Raw genomic sequence first — 19,544 nt, 5'->3', positions numbered from 1 at the left:
TGGCCAGGCCCTGCGGCGACGGCAGCCTCACACCGTAGCCGAAACAGTGAACCCTCATACTCCTCTCTGCGCGGGCTTCCACTGCCGTGTCTTCCCCGGCTCCCCGGCGTCCCCTTCCTAGGCCTCGCCGTCGTCCACCGCTCTGGTGCTCTCGGCAAGGCGTGGTCAACGTGGTCAAGCAACGACTTCCATCGGACATGGACTCTACGTGGAGAGGCTGACAGCTGGGTCCATGGCTGGAGCAAGGAAGTGCCTCCTTATTACGCGGAAAATAATGATTCCTCCACCTGACAGCTGGGACCCACCGGATGGGCCACTGTATTTCGCGAAAAAATGTTTCCCCTGACTGCTGGGACCCACCATCTACATCTTCGCACCCAAGGAAGTGCGTCCGGGCAAAAAAACAAAAAAATTCGCCCCCTGACCGCTGGGACCAACCAGCGACACCTTCGCACGCAAGGAAGTGCGTCCGGGCAAAAAAATGATTCGCCCCCCTGACTGCTGGGACCCACCAGCTACATCTTCGCACGCAAGGAAGTGCGTCCGGGCAAAAAAAAAACGATTCGCCCTCCTAACTGCTGGGACCCACCAGCTACATCTTCGCAGGCAAGGAAGTGCCTGACAGTCGGGACCCACATGGTGGAAGCATACGTAGCATTGTCATTCTGGTCGCGAATGTGTACGTACATACTGGTCGTTGTAGAGGCGCGCACGTGTCTTAGTAGAGGCGCGCACGTAGCATGTACACGTACGTACAGCGGCCAGGGTGCAAGAAAGAAAATACGGCCACGTATGTGTACATACGGGCGGGGTCTCGAACACGTACCCGCGCATACGTCATCGTCGTGGTCATGGGGAGTCAACGGAATGCGTCGTGTTCACGGGGAGGCAACGGAATGCGTCGTGTTCATGGGGAGGTAACGAAATGCGTCGTGTTCATGGGGAGGCAACGAAATGCGTCGTGTTCATGGGGAGGCAACGGAATGCGCCGTGTTCATCGGGAGGCAACGGAACGCGTGGGAGCCAACCGGTTGGGTCGGAACAAAATGCGTGGTCGTGTTCATCGGGAGGGCTTGGACAGAACAGTCGATGGAAACAAGGCCTGGCGTACCGCACAACGGAGGAAACGGACGTCCTACATTCGGAACAGGGTCCTGTTGATCGGGAGGGGTGTGGCGTACCGCAAAACGGAGGAAACGGACCTCCTACGGTCGAAACAGGGGTCCTATTAATCAGGAGGGGTCTGGCGTACCGCAAAACGGAGGAAACGGACCTCCTACGGTCGAAACGGGGGTCCTGTTGATCGGGAGGGGTGTGGCGTACCGCAAAACAGACGAAACGGACTTGTGTTGGAGCTCTCCGGTCAAAACAGGGGGAGGGGTGTGGCATACCGCAAAACGGGAGTCCACGGGATACTGTTCATCTCCACCGTCGACCTCCTCCAGCCTCCACGGGCTAACGTCGACCTCCTCCAGCCTCCACGGGCTCCTGTTCATCCAGCCTCCACCGCGCACTACTCCACCGGCTACTGTTCAACCACCCCTCCACGGGCACCCCTCCACCGTCTACTGTTCATCCAGTCCTCCACACCACGGGGTCCTCTTCAACCACCCCTCTACCATCTACTGTTCATCCAGCCCTCCACACCATGGGTTCCTATTCATCCAAAGGCAATGCCACCGCTCACTGTTCATCCAAACCCCCCGCAACCCTCATTGTTCATCCAATTGATCAACTTTAGTTAGCAGCAGTAGCGAAGGAATCGCTCCATCGGGTTCAGTTAAAAGCCATCGATCGATCGCTCGGGTTCAGTAACGCGTAGCCTGCATTGCAATCGCTCGGGTTCAGTTAAAGCCCAACGCCTCGCTCGGGTTCAGTTAGAGCCAACGCCTCGCACACACGCGCGTACCTGTACGAGAGAAATGCGCATCGCTCTCCCACCATAACTGGCAACTCCCCGACCCCCCCTCGCTTCTACCATGGTTTTTCCATCATGGACGACCCAAAGAATGTCATGCAGCTGCGTCTCCGGCACGCCCAGGACGAAAAGCCCATTTTCTGTCATGATTTTTTGTCATAGAAGTAGGAGCCCACCACATCTATGATGATACCGGGTTTTGTCACAATTATCGTCATAGAAGTGTCATATGTATGACAGAAAAAAAATTCATTCGGCCCAAAATGTCACGGATGTGTCTTTTTTTTGAAGTGTCGGCCGGCGACTACAGGAACTATACCACTGTTTTGGGTGGCTCCCCTCGTAATCACCACAACCAAACCTGTCCGGGCCACTTCCTTCGTGCCAAAACAGGTCTACAGGGTGGCACAATGCTCAGTAAAATGATATGTGAGACTAGGTTGAGCTGGAAGGCACTTGAGTTGGAGGAACTTGCAAAAATAAGACCCAATAGCAAAGTGTTTGATAGAAATATTGGGCAGTGCACAACTCCATTAGGCACGGGGTTTGGTTGAGAGTTGTCATCTCCTAAGGTGACCAAAATATTAGCCCAAAAAGATAAGGCTAGCTGTTACTTGTTGTGCATTGTGCCCAACTGGCCAGAAACAAAGATGAGGATGCTGGGGGAAAATGGCTAAGTATAATGAGCTGATTTTTGGTGGAGGGTGATGATATAATCATTAGAGACTGCTGGAAAGTTTTAGCTCATTTTGATTATACATGATGGTACTTCCTTCACAGACAAGCAATCTGAACAAAACTTGAGAAAATTGTAGGGGAAGGTTGAATACATGGATTGAGCTGAATATTCGTTTGCAGTAGTGATTTATCAGTATTAACCACCCTGCAAAATTTTAGCTCAAAAAGATTTAGGAATCAAGCACTTCCTTTGCAAAAATTCAAACAAGGCAGAAACTTACATTGGATCATGTGCCCAATTTTTGAACTATGGAACATGAGATAATGATGGAAAGGGTGAATATATAGCAAGGACAAGCTGCACAAATTATTTGGGAATTTTCCTTGCTTTAAAAATTGTAGCTCCTTTGAAAAGTGGAAGAAATGGAATATTGGCTTAAATAGAAAAAGGCAATTTGCCTTATTTAATTATGGCCAATATGTTTGCCAGAGCTTGGATTAGGCATAAATACAATCTCCGCAAATTTTCATGAATTTTGGAGATGGCTAGCTATGCCTTTGGATTTTATTCCTCAGAAATGCAAAAGAAATAATAAATCCCAAATGGAAAATATTGCATATGACTTAGCAATATTTCTGCATATCCAAGGATTCTAGGAGTAGGAGGATCTCTGTGAAGATTTGGAAGCTCAACAGAGCAAGGGAAATGATGGCTCCTTTGTAAGCACAAAGGAAACACTCAAAGTCCAAAGTTTGGAATTAGGGTTCTGAGAGGGTTTTAGACGATGCAAATGAGGTCTTGCCCACTAAAAAAAGACATGAGCAAGATTTTGAAAAGGTTAAAAATGACAAGGATCATTAGAGTCATCCAGCAAACTAAAGAGAAAGATTTTGAAAAAGAATGCCAGGAAGGAATAACAACACAAAAATTGATAACCCAATTTTGGGGCTGTTACAACGACTCATTCCATTGCCTCCCTATGAACACGACGCAGTTTCTCCGTTCCAACCCAGCCAGTTGGCTACCGATGAACGGGCCTTTGTTGCTTCCGTCTGCTGCCTCTCCATGTACATGAGCCCTGGCCGTACGTATGCACAAGTAGGCATTCGAGACCCCGCCCATATGTATGTAAATGGCCATATTTTTTGGCATGTGGCTGTTGATGACCCGCAAGTATACGGGATAGTTGTAGCCTCTTTCGATAAGTAAGAGTGTCGAACCCAACGAGGAGCTAAAGGTAGAACAAATACTCTCTCAAGTCCTATCGGCCACTGATACGACTCTACGCACCTTGACGTTCGCTTTACCTAGAACAAGTATGAAACTAGAAATACTTTGTAGGTGTGATAAGATAGGTTTGCAAGATAATAAAGAGCACATAAATATAAACTAGGGGCTGTTTAGATAAACAAGCAATAAAGTAAATATAGCGAGTGTGGAAAAGTGATGGTAGGAGTTGTGAACTTGTCCCTAAGCAATTGACTATGTTATTAGACCGGTAATCACTATTGCAATTCTATTTGTGGGAGAGGCATAAGCTAACATACTTTCTCTACTTGGATGATATGCACTTATGATTGGAACTCTAGAAAGAATCCGCAACTACTGAAGATTCATTATGCTAAAACCCAACCATAGAATTAAAGTATCAAGTCCCCTTTATCCCATACGCAACAATCCCCTTACTCGGGTTTGTGTTTCAGTCACTCACGCAACCCACTATAAGCGAATCATGAACGCATTGCAACACCCTACAGCGGGAATCCCTCACGCTTGCGCGACACAGAGGGCACCATAGGATAGCACCAATAATAAAAGATGCCACTCAAACCAATCATAGAAATTCATCAATCACTGATAGGACAACGGAAATCTACTAAGACATCATAGGATGGAAACACATCATTTGATAATAATATGAAGCATAAAGCACCGTGTTCAAGTAGAGGGTACAGCAGGTTGCGGGAGAGTGGACCGCTTAATATAGATGGGGGAAGGTGATGGAGGTGTTGGTAAAGATGATGGAGGTGTTGGTGAAGATCGCGGTGATGATGATTGCCCCTGGTAGCGCTCCGGCACCACTGGAAGCAAGGGGGAGAGAGCCCCCCTTCTTCTTCTTCTTCCTTGACCTCCTCCCTAGATGGTAGAAGGGTTTCCCCTCTGTTCCTTGGCTCCCATGGCGTGGGAGGGGCAAGAGCCACTCCGAGATTGGATCTATCTCTGTGTTCCTGCGTTCTCCTGGTCTGCCTTTTCACCATTTCGAATATATATGGAGATCCGTAACTCCGATTGGATTGAAACCTTCGCCCAGATCTTTTTCCAAAAATTAACTTTCTTGTGGCCAAAGTAGGGTGTCAACCGCCTTACGAGTGGCCCAGGAGGGTGGGGGCGCGCCCACTTGGAGTGGGCATGGGCCCCTATCTCGTGGACACCTCGGGCACCATCTCCCGTTGATTTTACTTCCCAAAAATCACAAATATTCCAAAATAATTCTCCGTCCGTTTTTATCCCGTTTGGACTCCGTTTGATATGGGGTTTCTGCGAAACATAAAACATGCAACAGACAGGAACTGCCACTGGGTACTGGATCAATATGTTAGTCCCAAAAATAGTATAAAAAGTTGCAAAAAGTATATGAAAGTTGAATAATATTGGCATGCAACAATCAAAAATTATAGATACAGCAAAGACGTATCAACTGTACGTACGTGTACATAGTTTAAAAGCAATAGTCTATCATTTGACATAAAAATAATAATACTTAGGGCATCCCAACAAACAATCATGTTTTTCAAAATATCAATGCTTCAGAAAGTTATCCCTACAAAATCATATAGTCTGGTATGCTCCCTTTTCTTAACACAAGGTACCCCTCATGCCTATCCCCGTGTCAGCCAAGCAATTGTTTCATACTTTAGTATTCTCAAACTTTTTCAACCTTCACACAATACATGAGCGTGATCCATGGATATAGCACTATAGGTGGAATAGAATATGATGGTGGAGGTTTATGTGGAGAAGACAAAAAAGGAGAAAGTCTCACATCGACGCGGCTTTTCAACGGGCTATGGAGATGCCCATCAATTGATTTCAATGTGAGGAGTAGGGATTGCCATGCAACGGATGCACTAAGAGCTATAAGTGTATGAAAGCTCAACAAAAGAAACTAAGTGGGTGTGCATCCAACTTGCTTGCTCATGAAGACCTAGGACATTTGTGGAAGCCCATCGTTGGAATATACAAGCCAAGTTCTATAATGAAAATTCCCACTAGTATATGGAAGTGACAACATAAGGGACTCTCTATATGAAGAACATGGTGCTACTCTGAAGCATAAGTGTGGTAAAAGGATAGTAACATTGCCCCTTTTCTTTTTTCTTTTTTTCTTTTTTTTCTTTTTATATTTTTTGGGTGGGCTTCTTTGGCGCCCTTTTTTATTTACGCTTCTTTGGCCTTTCCTTTTTTTCCTTTTTTCTTTTTTTTCTTTTTTTATGGGCCAATGCTCTATAATGATGATCATCACACTTTTATTTACTTACAACCAAATATTACAACTCAATACTAGAACAAAGATATGACTCTATATGAATGCCTCCGGCGGTGTACCGGGATGTGCAATGATCTACCGTAGCAATGACATAAAAAACAGACAAGCCATGAACATCATGCTAGCTATCTTACGATCATGCAAAGCAATATGACAATGAATCCTCAAGTCATGTATATGATGATGATGGAAGTTGCATGGCAATATACCTCGGAATGGCTATGGAAATGCCATGATAGGTAGGTATGGTGGCTGTTTTGAGGAAGATATAAGGAGGCTTATATGTGATAGAGCCTATCGTATCACGGGGTTTGGATGCACCGGCGAAGTTTACATCGACTCTCGAGGTGAGAAAGGGCAATGCACGGTACCGAAGAGGCTAGCAATGATGGAAGGGTGAGAGTGCGTATAATCCATGGACTCAAAATTAGTCATAAAGAACTCACATACTTTTTGCAGAAATTTATTAGCCATCGAAACAAAGTACTACGTGCATGCTCCTAGGGGTGAGGTTGGTAGGAGTTAACCATCACGCGCCCCCAACCTTCACGCAAAGATAAACAATCAAAATACAATGCGCGCCAGTTTGGTTACATAGTTAGTAGACCATACGTGCATGCTTCGAGAATCACAAACCTTAACACCAACATCCTTACTAAACACAACCATCTACTAGTACCTCCCACATATTATCATCTCTATATCGCAAAACTATTGCAAGGAATCAAACATATCATATTCAGTGATCCACAAGTTTATGTAGGATTTTATGACTAACCATGTGAATGACCAATTCCTGTCATCTCTCTAAATAGATATAAGTGAAGCAAGAGAGTTTAATTCTTTCTACAAAAGATATGCACACGCTGTAACAAATATAAGTGAAGTAAAAGAGCATTCTACAAATGGCGGTTTTCTATGTCAAGAGAAAGAGGCAATCCAAAATTCAAATGATATAAGTGAAGCACATGAAGTATTCTATAACGCCATACTCAAACGATTTAAGTGAAGTGCAATGAGCATTCTATAAATAAACCAAGGACTATCTCATACCAGCATGGTGCATAAGAGAAAAGTGAAAACTAAATGCAAAAGACGTACCAAGACTTGCACATATCGCATTAACGAAACGAATACCAAAACATACTGATACTTGTTGAAGAAAGATGGGATGCCTTCCAGGGCATCCCCAAGCTTAGACACTTGAGTCTCCTTGAATATTTACTTGGGGTGCCTCGGGTATCCCCAAGCTTGAGCTCTTGCCTCTCTTCCTTTTCCTCATATCGAGACCTCCTCGATTAGACACTTCATCCACACAAAACTTCAACAGAAAAATCGGTAAGATCCGTTAGTATAATAAAGCAAATCACTACTCTAAGTACTATTGGAAACCAATTCATATTTTGTTTTTGCATTGTGTATACTATAATATAGCTTTTACATGGCTTAATCCACTGGTATAAATTGATTGATTCATCAAAACAAGCAAATTATGCATCAAAAACAGAATCTGTCAAAAACAGAACAGTCTATAGCAATCTGAACATATACCATACTTATGGTACCCGAAATATTCTACCAAAATTAGGAAAAATAATCAAGTTGTATAGAAAGAAAGTCCAAAAAGAATCAGAACCAATTAACGTTCCAGTTAAAAATGTAAAATCGCGCACTACAACCAAAGTTTCTGTCCTGCACCGCACAAACCAACAAGCATTGTAAACATCCTAAAGGCAAACCTTCACACATTATTTTTATAATACAATGGAATTGTACAAGGGGATAATTATTTTTGATTAAAAGTTTCTGTAATCAAGATTAACAAAGTTTCTGTGAGCATGAACAAAGTTCAAGACTAGCTCCCACTTCAACAATGCTTGTCTTTCTCACTTTCACTTTCCTTTTTGAAAAGTTTTTAGGTTCCCCTCTTTATTTTTTTTGTTTTTAAACTATATAAAAGCACTCAACAGAAATAAATGACTCTATAAAACTTCCGGGTTGTCTCCCTGGCAGCGCTTTCTTTAAAGCCATTAAGCTAGGCATATGGTGCTCAAGTAACGGATCCACCCGGATCCCAAGGTATATCAAAGCCAATTTTAATTAACAATGATTTTTAATTTAGTAGTGAGCACAAAGTAACATATATCAAGCAACAACGAAGTCTAACTCTCTTCCTATGCATCGGCATGTCATAAAAGAAAAATTCATGCACACCAGGTAAAGGCCAATGCATAGTATAAGCAGTTTCTTGCAATTCTATCCTATTGGAAACATAGAGAGGTGGAGATATAGTTGCTCTCTCATAATAATTGCAAGTAGGAGCAGCAAGCACATGCATATAATATCTATCAAAATCATCATGTGTAATAGTAAAAGGAAACCCATCAATATAATCCTTAATAAGCACAAACTTCTCCAATTTAGTGTAGTATGGAGAATTCTAAAAGATAATAGGACTATCATACGTGGGTGCAATAGCAAAAATTTCATGTTTAACAAAAGGAACTATAGCAACTTCATCTCCATAAGAATAATTCATATTGGCATCTTGGCCACAAGCATAGCAAGCATCATCAAAAAGGGATATTTCAAGAGAATCAACGGGATCATAGCAATCATCATAGCAATCATCCTTCGGTAAGCACGAAGGGGAATTAAACAATGTATGAGTTGAAGAGTTACTCTCATTATAAGGTGGGCACGGGTGATCAATCCGCTCTTCCTCCTTTTATTCTTCGCTCTCCTCATCATCTTTTTCATCCAATGAGCTCACGGTTTCATCAATTTCTTTTTCCATAGCTTCCTGCAAAATATTAGTCTCTTCTTGGACAGCGGACACTTTCTCAATAAATGCATCAATATTGTAATTGTATTCATAATTTTCATAACAATATCTAAGTATAGCAAAATTTTATGGTGTATAAAATGAATCATCAAAATCGTCAAACGCTTTAAACATAGATTCAATCTCATAAGCACCCATAAAAGCAACAAATTTTTCTATTTGTTCCACATCATAGTAATCATATATACCCTTAGAATAAGAAGCTAAGGTTTCATTATCATCAAATTTGCATGAAAAGGGAAGGTGTGGAGCCTTCATCCTAGAGCAGCAAGTATAATCATGTATCAAGCATAGTTGCTTAGCATACCAACATAGCATAGAAATTTGATCCCATAATAGTTTCCCTTTTTGTGTCAAGCGATAATCCCTAAAGTATTCACGTTGATCGAATGTTACTCCCAATATAAAGCTGAATAGGGTTTTCTCAGGATTATCAAAGTAGTACGTAACATTTTTCACGTGATGATCATCGAGGGTCTTAGGAGGTTCCCCATCTCCATGAGTAGAAAGTACACCTAATTTTTTTAGTATTTTGTGTTCCATATCCATAACTAAAGATAGAGAACAACTTAGAACAGAAAATAAAAATTACTTAGTGATAAGGCAAACAAGCACACACGAGAATATTCAGCCCACGCTATGACTCCCCGGCAACGGCGCCAGAAAAAGGTCTTGATGACCCGCAAGTATACGAGATAGGTGGAGCCTCTTTCGATAAGTAAGAGCGTTTAACCCAACAAGGAGGTAAAGGTAAAACAAATACTCTCTCAAGTCCTATCGACCACTGATACGACTCTACACATGCTTGACATTCGCTTTTCCTAGAACAAGTATGAAACTAGAAGTACTTTGTAGGTGTGATAGGATAGGTTTGCAAGATAATAAAGAGCATGTAAATATAAACTAGGGGCTGTTTAGAAAAAGAAGCAATAAAGTAAATATAGCGAGTGTGGAAAAGTGGTGGTAGGAGTTGTGAAATTGTCCCTAAGCAATTTGACTATGTTACTAGACCGGTAATCACTATTGCAATTCTATTTGTGGGAGAGGCATATGCTAACATACTTTCTCTACTTGGATCATATGCACTTATGATTGGAACTCTAGAAAGCATCCACAACTACTAAAGATTCATTAAGGTAAAACCCAACCATAGCATTAAACTATCAAGTCCCCTTTATCCCATACGCAACAATCCCCTTACTCGGGTATGTGTTTCTGTCACTCACGCAACCCACTATAAGCGAATCAGGAACGCATTGCAACACCCTACAGCGGGAATCCCTCATGCTTGCGCGATACGGAGGGCACCGTAGGACAGCACCAATAATAAAACATGCAACTCAAACCAATCATATCAATTCATCAATCACTGATAGGACAACAGAAATCTACTCAGACATCATAGGATGGCAACACATCATTGGATAATAATATGAAGCATAAAGCACCATGTTCAAGTAGAGGGTAGAGCAGGTTGCGGGAGAGTGGACTGCTGAATATAGATGGGGGAAGGTGATGGAGGTGTTGGTGAAGATGATGGATGTGTTGGTGAAGATCGCGGTGATGATGATGGCCCCTGGCAGCGCTCCGGCGCCACCAGAAGCAAGGGGGAGAGACCCCCCTTCTTCTTCTTCTTCCTTGACCTCCTCCCTAGATGGGACAAGGGTTTCCCCTCTGGTCCTTGGCTCCCATGGCATGGGAGGGCCGAGAGCCCCTCCGATATTGGATCTATCTCTCTGTTTCTGCGTTCTCCTAGTCTGCCTTTTCACTGTTTCATATATATATCGAGATCCGTAACTCCGATTGGATTCAAACCTTTGCCCAGATATTTTTCCAAAAATTAGCTTTCATGTGGCCAAAGAAGGGCGTCAACCGCCTTACGAGTGGCCCAGGAGGGTGGGGGGCGCGCCCACTTGGAGTGGGCGTGGGCCCCTACCTCGTGGCCACCTCGGGCACCGTCTCGTGTTGATTTTACTTCCCAAAAATCACAAATATTCCAAAATAATTTGCCGTCTGTTTTTATCCCGTTTGGACTCCGTTTGATATGGGGTTCCTGCGAAACATAAAACATGCAACAGACAGGAACTGGCATTGGGCACTGGATCAATATGTTAGTCCCAAAAATAGTATAAAAAGTTGTCAAAAGTATATGAAAGTTGAATAATATTGGCATGGAACTATAAAAAATTATAGATACAACGGAGACGTATCAGCTGTACGTACATGTACATAGTTTAGAAGGGACTGCCCGAGTGCTACGTCGAGGGATCTACTACTACACTAGCTGCTACTTGGTCAGCCACGATTCATCATTGCAGAGAGATTTATCAACCAGTTTGTACGTACACGTCCACGACCAGATAGACAATGCTACTTACGCTTCCACCGGTAATTACAAATTATTTCTTAAATTCCATTTTGTAATTACCTGTTTGATGGGAGAATAATAAGTTGATCTGGGTTGGCTATTCCGCTAAAAATTATAGCTGCGCTAGCCATTTTCACCTTGAAAATTTAATATCTGGGCTAGATATTTGGTCGACATAAAATAATAGCCTGGGCTAGACTGGCCACAGCCTGCGAGTTGATACACTGCTCCTCTAAACAACACCAAAAACATCGCTCAAGAAAACTCTGGTCACACCTGAAAAGACAAATATTGCTCAAGCTGCTGGGTCCCAGCTGTCGGCCACTCCTTGTGCAATTCTCTCGTTTATTGACTATATAGGTTGACAACGGTGTGGGGCTGTGATGTCAGGAAACCAAGAGGAAGCAAAAAAAATATAGTTGTATATAATAAGGAGGCACTGGTGAACATCCGGCTATGGCCCTGGTGGTCCCTACTGTCATCCTCTCCAAGTAAAGTCATCTCCTAATTCCTCTTGTTCATTAACCATGTTGACAACGTGAGATGGCAGCGCAAGGGTGAGCACAACAACTCGAAGGACGGAGAGGGCCTCGCGGGCCCTACAGATGGTCTGACACAGCATCCCCTCCTCATTCAAGAAGCTAGGATAATTGGACCCCTATGAGCCCCTTCGAGAGACTGAGTCATCATTAAACAATTAGATGATGACTTAGTCTACCTAAGTTAATGTATAGGCTATGAATGAAACATAATATGATGAACGTCTTAAGCTGAGAAACAATATAAGAGGATGACCTTCTTAACATGCAAATTACTGGCATGAGATCAACATGCAAAACCATACGAAGCATTATTCTCAGGAGGCACGGTGGATAGCTCGTAATGCCGCATGCCACAGCATTCCAAGCTAAAATTTTCAATCAAACTCACAAGAATGAATGTCTTAAAATAACTTACATAAGTCAACATTCATGATTATGCATCTCATCAGAGTCAATATTTACTTCTGAACTGAACACATGAATAGGAAAAAATTATCGACACTACTCACGACAAAGGGCGTCCCATTCCAAAATATCAAATGCATGCCTTTTGTCTAACATCAATGAGAAAATTTTGACAAGGTTTTTCCATTCCAAAATATCAGAAAAATTTCTTCTTGCTAACATCAATGATTAAACTTTGACAAGTTTTTCCCATTAAAAATATGTAATGCTTATGATTGTGGAACAGGCGGGGTTTCTCATCAGTTTGCACATTGAATGCCACATGGAGCCGGATTAACCAACTTATCTTTTTGTCCAGTTCCACTGACTTCAAACAATGTCTTTCGTATCATGGTGGATTTTGTATTTATATGTTGTAAGGCCTTGAAGACATTGGCAGCTCCATTCAAGTAGATAGTCCGGTGGCTCAAGGTGACAACGAATGATTAGAGAACCATTCGATGTATTATGCATGATGAACTATTATGGAGGACACGAACCATCTAAACATTTTTGTGCAGTCCCACTAAAATCAAGCTGAGGATCCCTGTCTGCATCAATACAGAAGAAGTGTGATGAATATAATAGTGGTACTAATTGATTAAACATACGCTCACAAATATAATCACCTTCATTATCTTAACAGGAAAAGATAGCAATACAATAGCTTTAATTAAACATTATTCAAAACAACACAACAATATAAGTAGCACAACATAACAAATCAAGATCATGTGGATGATCCCTGATACTGACCTCATTTGTTACAGATGCGTCGGCCACTGACTTGGTCATACCATTCCTTGAGGAGTGATTTTGCACTCGATGTGCTTTTGTGTTTTCCTTGGTCTCTGCAGACTAGTCATGTCAACAGCGTCTACTAATACTCTAAAGCTTCTCGATCATTCCTTGTGTAATGTAGTGCAAACAATGACTGCTTCTTTCTGCAAAGTGGAAAGATCAACTGGGCCCAATAATGCAACACTTTGCCTTGAACACATTGGCTCCTTTTGTGTAGTTCAACTAAAATCAATGTCAAAATAGAATCGAGCAGAAGTTTTGATATCCCTATATGCACAAATAGGTATGAAGGAATTAATTACTAAGAATAACGGTTGATGACTTATACGCCCAGAAGAAAAAACATCTACCTTATCTTAATGGGAAACAAAGCAGGGCACTAGCAATTCACAAACAATGTGATTCATTCATATTAACTGAGACATTATCTTAACAATACCTTGGTTCAACATGTATAAAGAACGACACAACAGAAAAGTATCATTCCTAAAACAATGTAACTGATTCATATTAACAGAGACATTATCTTAAGAATACCTGGTTAAACATGTAGAAAGAACTACAAAGCGGGAGAATACAATTTGTAAAACACACTGTAACTTATATATAATAACAGAGACATTATCTCAACAATACATTTGTTAAACATGTACTCCCGCTGATCCCTAACAGAAATGGTACTCCCGTTGATCCCTAACAAGTGCGGCAATTTTGACTAAGATTCAGTAGTTAATTCTAAGAGTGGCATTGCTGAATTTCACCACTGGCATTATATTAACAAAATGCATAAACAGATGCAGGGGAGAGTGGTTGCAAGAGCACCATGTTCTTCCACCTACTTATAAGGGGGGTGATGTAGAGTTTGTTATAGCCAAGAAACAAGCATCATGTCTGGGTTGGTCCCATTATTTATCACTTAATAGAGAAAGACATCAATACAATAGCTTCAATTCAACATTTATTTAAAACAGTACCAATAAAAGTAGCACAGTATCTCAAAGCACACTTCACAATCATGTGGATGACGGCCGGTACTGACCTTTCATGAGGCAGACAAGATCAAATATGAATCTGCCAACATGAATAGGAAATCCAATCTCGTTTTTTGTAGTTCAAATAAATCAAGCAAAGTTGCCGGTGTGACATTTAAGTTGAACTGCACAAAAAACTCTTAAAAGAAAAATGTTTTGCGTAGTGAAGCAAAAGGTCGCAATAGCAACGAGTTGAATAGATATTCCTATTTCCGGAAGTAAAAAGAAGAAATATTTACTGGCCAATAAAGGAGGATGAATCATATGGCCACAAAAAGAAGCATCTACCTTATCTTGATGGAAAACAAATTAGGATAGTAGCATTTTTAAAACGGTTGGATTGATTCATATTAACAGAGACATTCTCTTAAAATAACATTCGTGAAAAATGTAATTTACTTTTAATAGTGGCATTGCATCAATTTTCTAGCGGCATTCTTAGATTAACAATAACAAAATAGTTGTATGGGACATGGGACATGCCACCACCATGTGCCTCCACATGTATAAATAGGTGATGTAGAGTATGTTGCCAAGCAGCATATCTGTGTTGGTCCCATATTGGTTCTCTTTGAAACTTTTTTCCTATGTGAGGGCAACAAATCTAGTCCTGCACAAACTCCCCAACCCCCGGTCTCTTTCCTCTTTCAACAAAGAGATCAGTTCCTTATAGATGTGTGTACTGGGTTACCCCCTTTTTCACTTTTCGACCAATAGAGCGGCTGGATAGCCTGTCCATACTACTATCCCTCCCGCATTTCATCATTGAACCGCGTCCTAGATTCATACTCCACCCCACCCCCTTCTTTCCTCTTTGAACAAATACCTAGATTCGACTAAAAATTGAAAAAGATCCACATGCAGCTAGAGTAATGATGGTTTCAAAGAATGGTATACCTTAGGGTCGTTCGGATGTTGTTAGGCATGCGGCAAGAGGCCGGATCTGCCCACACTATGTACGACAGCGAGGAAGAAGGGGCCGGAGGCCCTCCCGCACAGGCTCCAGGTGAAAGAGAATGTTGCGCCTCCTCCCCTTCCCGGTCCGACGGAATCCGGAAGCCTCCTTTGCTAGATGTGAGGGGCGAGAGAGAGAGAGAGAGAGAGAGGCCAACGCAGTCTTGTTTCGATCTGATGAAGAGGGTGAGATGTTGTGAATAGAGCAAACCCTAGCAAGGAACGTTGAGCCTCTAGTGTATATATATATATACTACAGCCATAGTGTGAAGAGTGCAAACCCTAGAGAACAAGCGCCGAGGCTCCAGTTTATATAGTACTCGTATATACTACTAATATAGTGGAGTGGTTTTATTTTTCTCTTCATGACAACTATTCTAAATTGTGTACGAAACGAATCACTTTATTTAACTTACCATTAAAGAAAACTAGGATCAACTAACAATCCATACGTCCTGGTCGCACTTCCTATCATTCAAGTGCGGTACACTACCCTCTGTTAAGTGAACAACGACACACACGCCAAACTATACATAAAGAAATTTTATTTTCATTATTTTGTACTCCGTATGTATAGTTTGCCCTCTCTCAATATTTTTGGATTGTTGTGTTTGGCCTAAATCAGTGTGCCACCGTATCTCGTATTCCCTCCATTTTTATTTATCCCACGTATTAGCTTTGATCAAAGTAAAGCTTTGTAAACTTTGATAAAGTTTCTAAACAAAAATATTAACAGAGACAATAACTAATAAATACCATTAGTTCATTATTGAATGTACTTTCACAAAATATAGATTTAGTATGGTAAATATTTATATTGTTTTATATAAACTTGGTCAAACTTTACAAAGTTTGACTTCAGGTAAATCTAATATGAAGAGTAAATAAAAACGGAGGGGTACTACCTCCATCTGGGTTTTTAGTCCACACCATATTTTTAATCAAAGTTTGACCATATATTTAGTTAAAAGCTGGACAAATAAAATGACAGGGGAGCTGGTGACAAAGTTGTGAGAAGGCTTAGAAATCAATACAAAACCTTTTCTCTTAGTACCAACGTCGATGCTTCTTCGAGGAAATATTTCGTTCACATCCAATTCTGTGATAAAATTGCACCAGTGTAAACGACTGCGTCCAGGATCAACTAATGAAGGATATCGTCTTTGTGGGTAACAAGCAAAGAGCACTGATGAAGACATCACATTCTTCATTGAACATCGTTTAGCTTCACTAGTGGATGCAACCAAGATACCCAACCATGAGCATTGATAGGTCATCGGGGTGATGCATCGTCGATTTTGGCATCAAGTTTGGGTCAGGCACCAATGAAGTTTGATAATCCTCACTGTGGTTTGTTTCTTCTGGTAATCAAGCTCAAGAAAGTAAGAACTACTTGGTAGAGGACAGTGAGGTGCAGCAACAGTGGCCATCCAATTTTGTGCAGTTCCACTAAAATTGAGGAAGACATGCCTGGGTATGGAGATATGTATCCTTGTTTGCAAAATTATAAAATGAGGATATTAAGTAGTATTGTTACTTTGTTTTTGAAGTGGAACAAGATTAACAACAACATCTTAATTGTCAAAAAGAATTAATGAATATACATAAAACATAGGAGCATCATGATTATATTTATGGAAACTAAAGCAGGATACCCAAAAAAAGTGAAGTCGGGCAGAAGCATTTATCGATGCCTCTAGATTCACAGCAGCATTACTTAAAAGGGACGTCACTTTAATATGGACATTGTTTCATTTTGATAGTTTTAGATTAGTAGTAGCAATAGGAGCATACGGAAAATGACCGCACAACCACCATGTACTTTTTGTCGGAAAAAACATGTATACCTCCATCGAGGCATAAACAAGGACAACTTTTGGAGTGTCCTTTCCTCTATAATAGTAAAAAATAGGTGATGTTGTACCAGTAGATGAACCCAAGCTACTATACAAGGGTAGCCGGGGAGTAGTGGTATAGAAGAAGACCCGCATGCAGAGTACAATCAAGCATGAAACCCGCATGGAGATATGTGGCTCAGGCGGGCGGGCAGGATCTGCCCACATGACAACAGTGAACAAGGGTGCAAAGAACCTTCATCCATGTCGGCGCCGTCTTAGAGAGGATGGTGCACATCGGCTTCCTCCATCGCGGACAGCGACAATGTCAACGCTGCACCTCCTCACCTCCCGCAGCGGACGGGTTTCGGTCAGATCTGTGCCCACCAGTGAGGAGAGAGATAGAGTGGACACTATCATCTTGTTTAGATATGGAGAGGGTCAGAGACAGAGACACGAGAAACCATATCAGACAAGAGGCTACATATACAATGGAGTAAAAAATCTCTCTATAGCGGTGGTTTTAAATACAACACGTGCGTTCCCAGAAAAAGAAACGAAAACTGGCGAACAAATATTTTTTAACGTACCAAGAAAGAAAACTTGATCAATAACACGCCCCTGTTTCCAGGTCACACTTAAGGGTCAAATTATTACGTACGTCAGCTGCCTCTTCATGTAGAAATGCGCTCCATCGTGCACTCGCGGGTATGTCGGAGGCAGAGTGAGTGCATGTACATTTCTTCTTGTATGTAGTACTCCATTTATCTCACTTCATATTGTTTCCCACTTCTATGATATTCCTATCCGAGGAAAATACTGAGGCGGTAATAAGTTTGTGTGTATGTAGGTAGAATGAGACATCCATGATGTGTACGAGTAGTCGCGAGAGTTGTCACTCTGTGTATGTGCGTGCACACACACCTAGACATACATATCCGTGTTTACATAAAATTCTTACTTTCATCTCCCTCTCCATCTCCATCTCCAATCATATTTGTCCAACTGGCACGTTATTTACGTTATTAATTACGTAGCAATATTTACATACGTCTAGCATCTCTCATTTTCGGGCGTATGGACCGCTGCCATGCCCGCTCCAGACCGCCCTGGCCAACTCGAACACTATTCATCACCCGCACACGCTTCCTGCCTGAAATGATCACTGTTGCGTTCATGCCCTAGCAGAGCGGACTTGACCTCTCAGTTGTGTCGGAGTTCTGGAACCAGGGTACCCAAACTTGCCTTCCTGCGTCCCATGGCATGGCTTCATCAACGGCCTAGTACAACCCATCTACGACACCAACAAGTCAAGACCCTCGCGAGGCAGACGACGCCAAGACCTCCGGAGGGAGCGGCCTCCCTAGGCTGTCTCCTGAGGAGGAGAGATTCCAATGCAGGTGCTCAACCTCATGAGGTTGCGGTGACGCAAGCCATGACGACCAAGGCCAGGCGTGCGCCAGCAGGCGAAGAGGAGCAGGTTTCCTCTTTGGTGCTAAGGAGGCAAGCGCAGGCGCAGAGTCCTAAGGAATCATCAATGGTTTCCATTCCCATGCAACAAGACCAAGACCACTCGAACGATAGGACGAATGTCATCGCCGAGCCCACCGCAGCGTCACGACTAGGAGTTTTGCAAGAGAAGACCACCTTTTGTCAGGATAATATGTACTACTTGTCCCCGTTTGAATTGGCCACTGGGGATCCCTTCCCGCCTACGATTTGGGGGAAGAGGACCAAGGCCAATATAAGTATATGCTAGCCAATACCATAGATGGAGATCCGATCCATCCTCAACTCACATCCTCACCAGAGCAGACCTCACGAGGTTGTTCTTCCCTTGTACAAGTTCCTCCTCAACCCTTGTGAGGCAAATCCACCACAAAGCAGGAGTAGGGTTTTACACCGCAAGGTGGGCCAAACCTGGGTCAACTTCCATGTTCATCTTCTTCCTTGTTCATCGGGCTAGGCTGTGGGGGTGACAAACTTGTCAGTTGAAGGGGTTGAGTTCTTCGCACACACCCCAGAGTTCGAACCTTTTGTTGGGTCTGCGGAGCCCTGAATCCGACATTTGGCGCGCGAGGTAGGGACGTGCCGAAGCCTATTCTCAACCATTCGCTCCACTTCCGGTATGTCGTCCCTATGGTGGATGCTCGCCATTGTCCGTGCCGAACGTTGGGCCGCTAAGGTCGCTTAGACGGCACCCATAGGCAACGACGCCCCTTGCCGCTCAGCTTCCCCTACGGCCAACGCCGCCACCGGTCCCATGGCTCACGAGCAGTAGGACACATCGCTCCCGCCTTCCATGCGGCGTGATGATCGCACCACAACTCTGTCACTTACCCTAGTCGCTGCATTGTATTCTCATGCTCGTCGTGGGCTGGCGAACACGGAGGCTGCGCTGCTCATGGCGCACGAGCTTCTGCACTATCCTCTGGCGGACGAACTCTATGAGGATTGGCATGACTGCATCGCCGAGCTTGTCACCGCCGCTAGAGAGGCCCCTGCGCCGTCTCACTCGCTGCCTCCCCCATCCTAGGCGGGCGAGGTAGCCCACGGCGCACCTCCTCCTCCTCCTCCTTG

This window comes from Triticum aestivum, chromosome 4B (assembly GCF_018294505.1).
Source record: "Triticum aestivum cultivar Chinese Spring chromosome 4B, IWGSC CS RefSeq v2.1, whole genome shotgun sequence".
NCBI lineage: Eukaryota > Viridiplantae > Streptophyta > Magnoliopsida > Poales > Poaceae > Triticum > Triticum aestivum.
The sequence above is the reverse complement of the archived record's forward strand: the minus strand, read 5'-3'. Positions refer to the sequence as shown.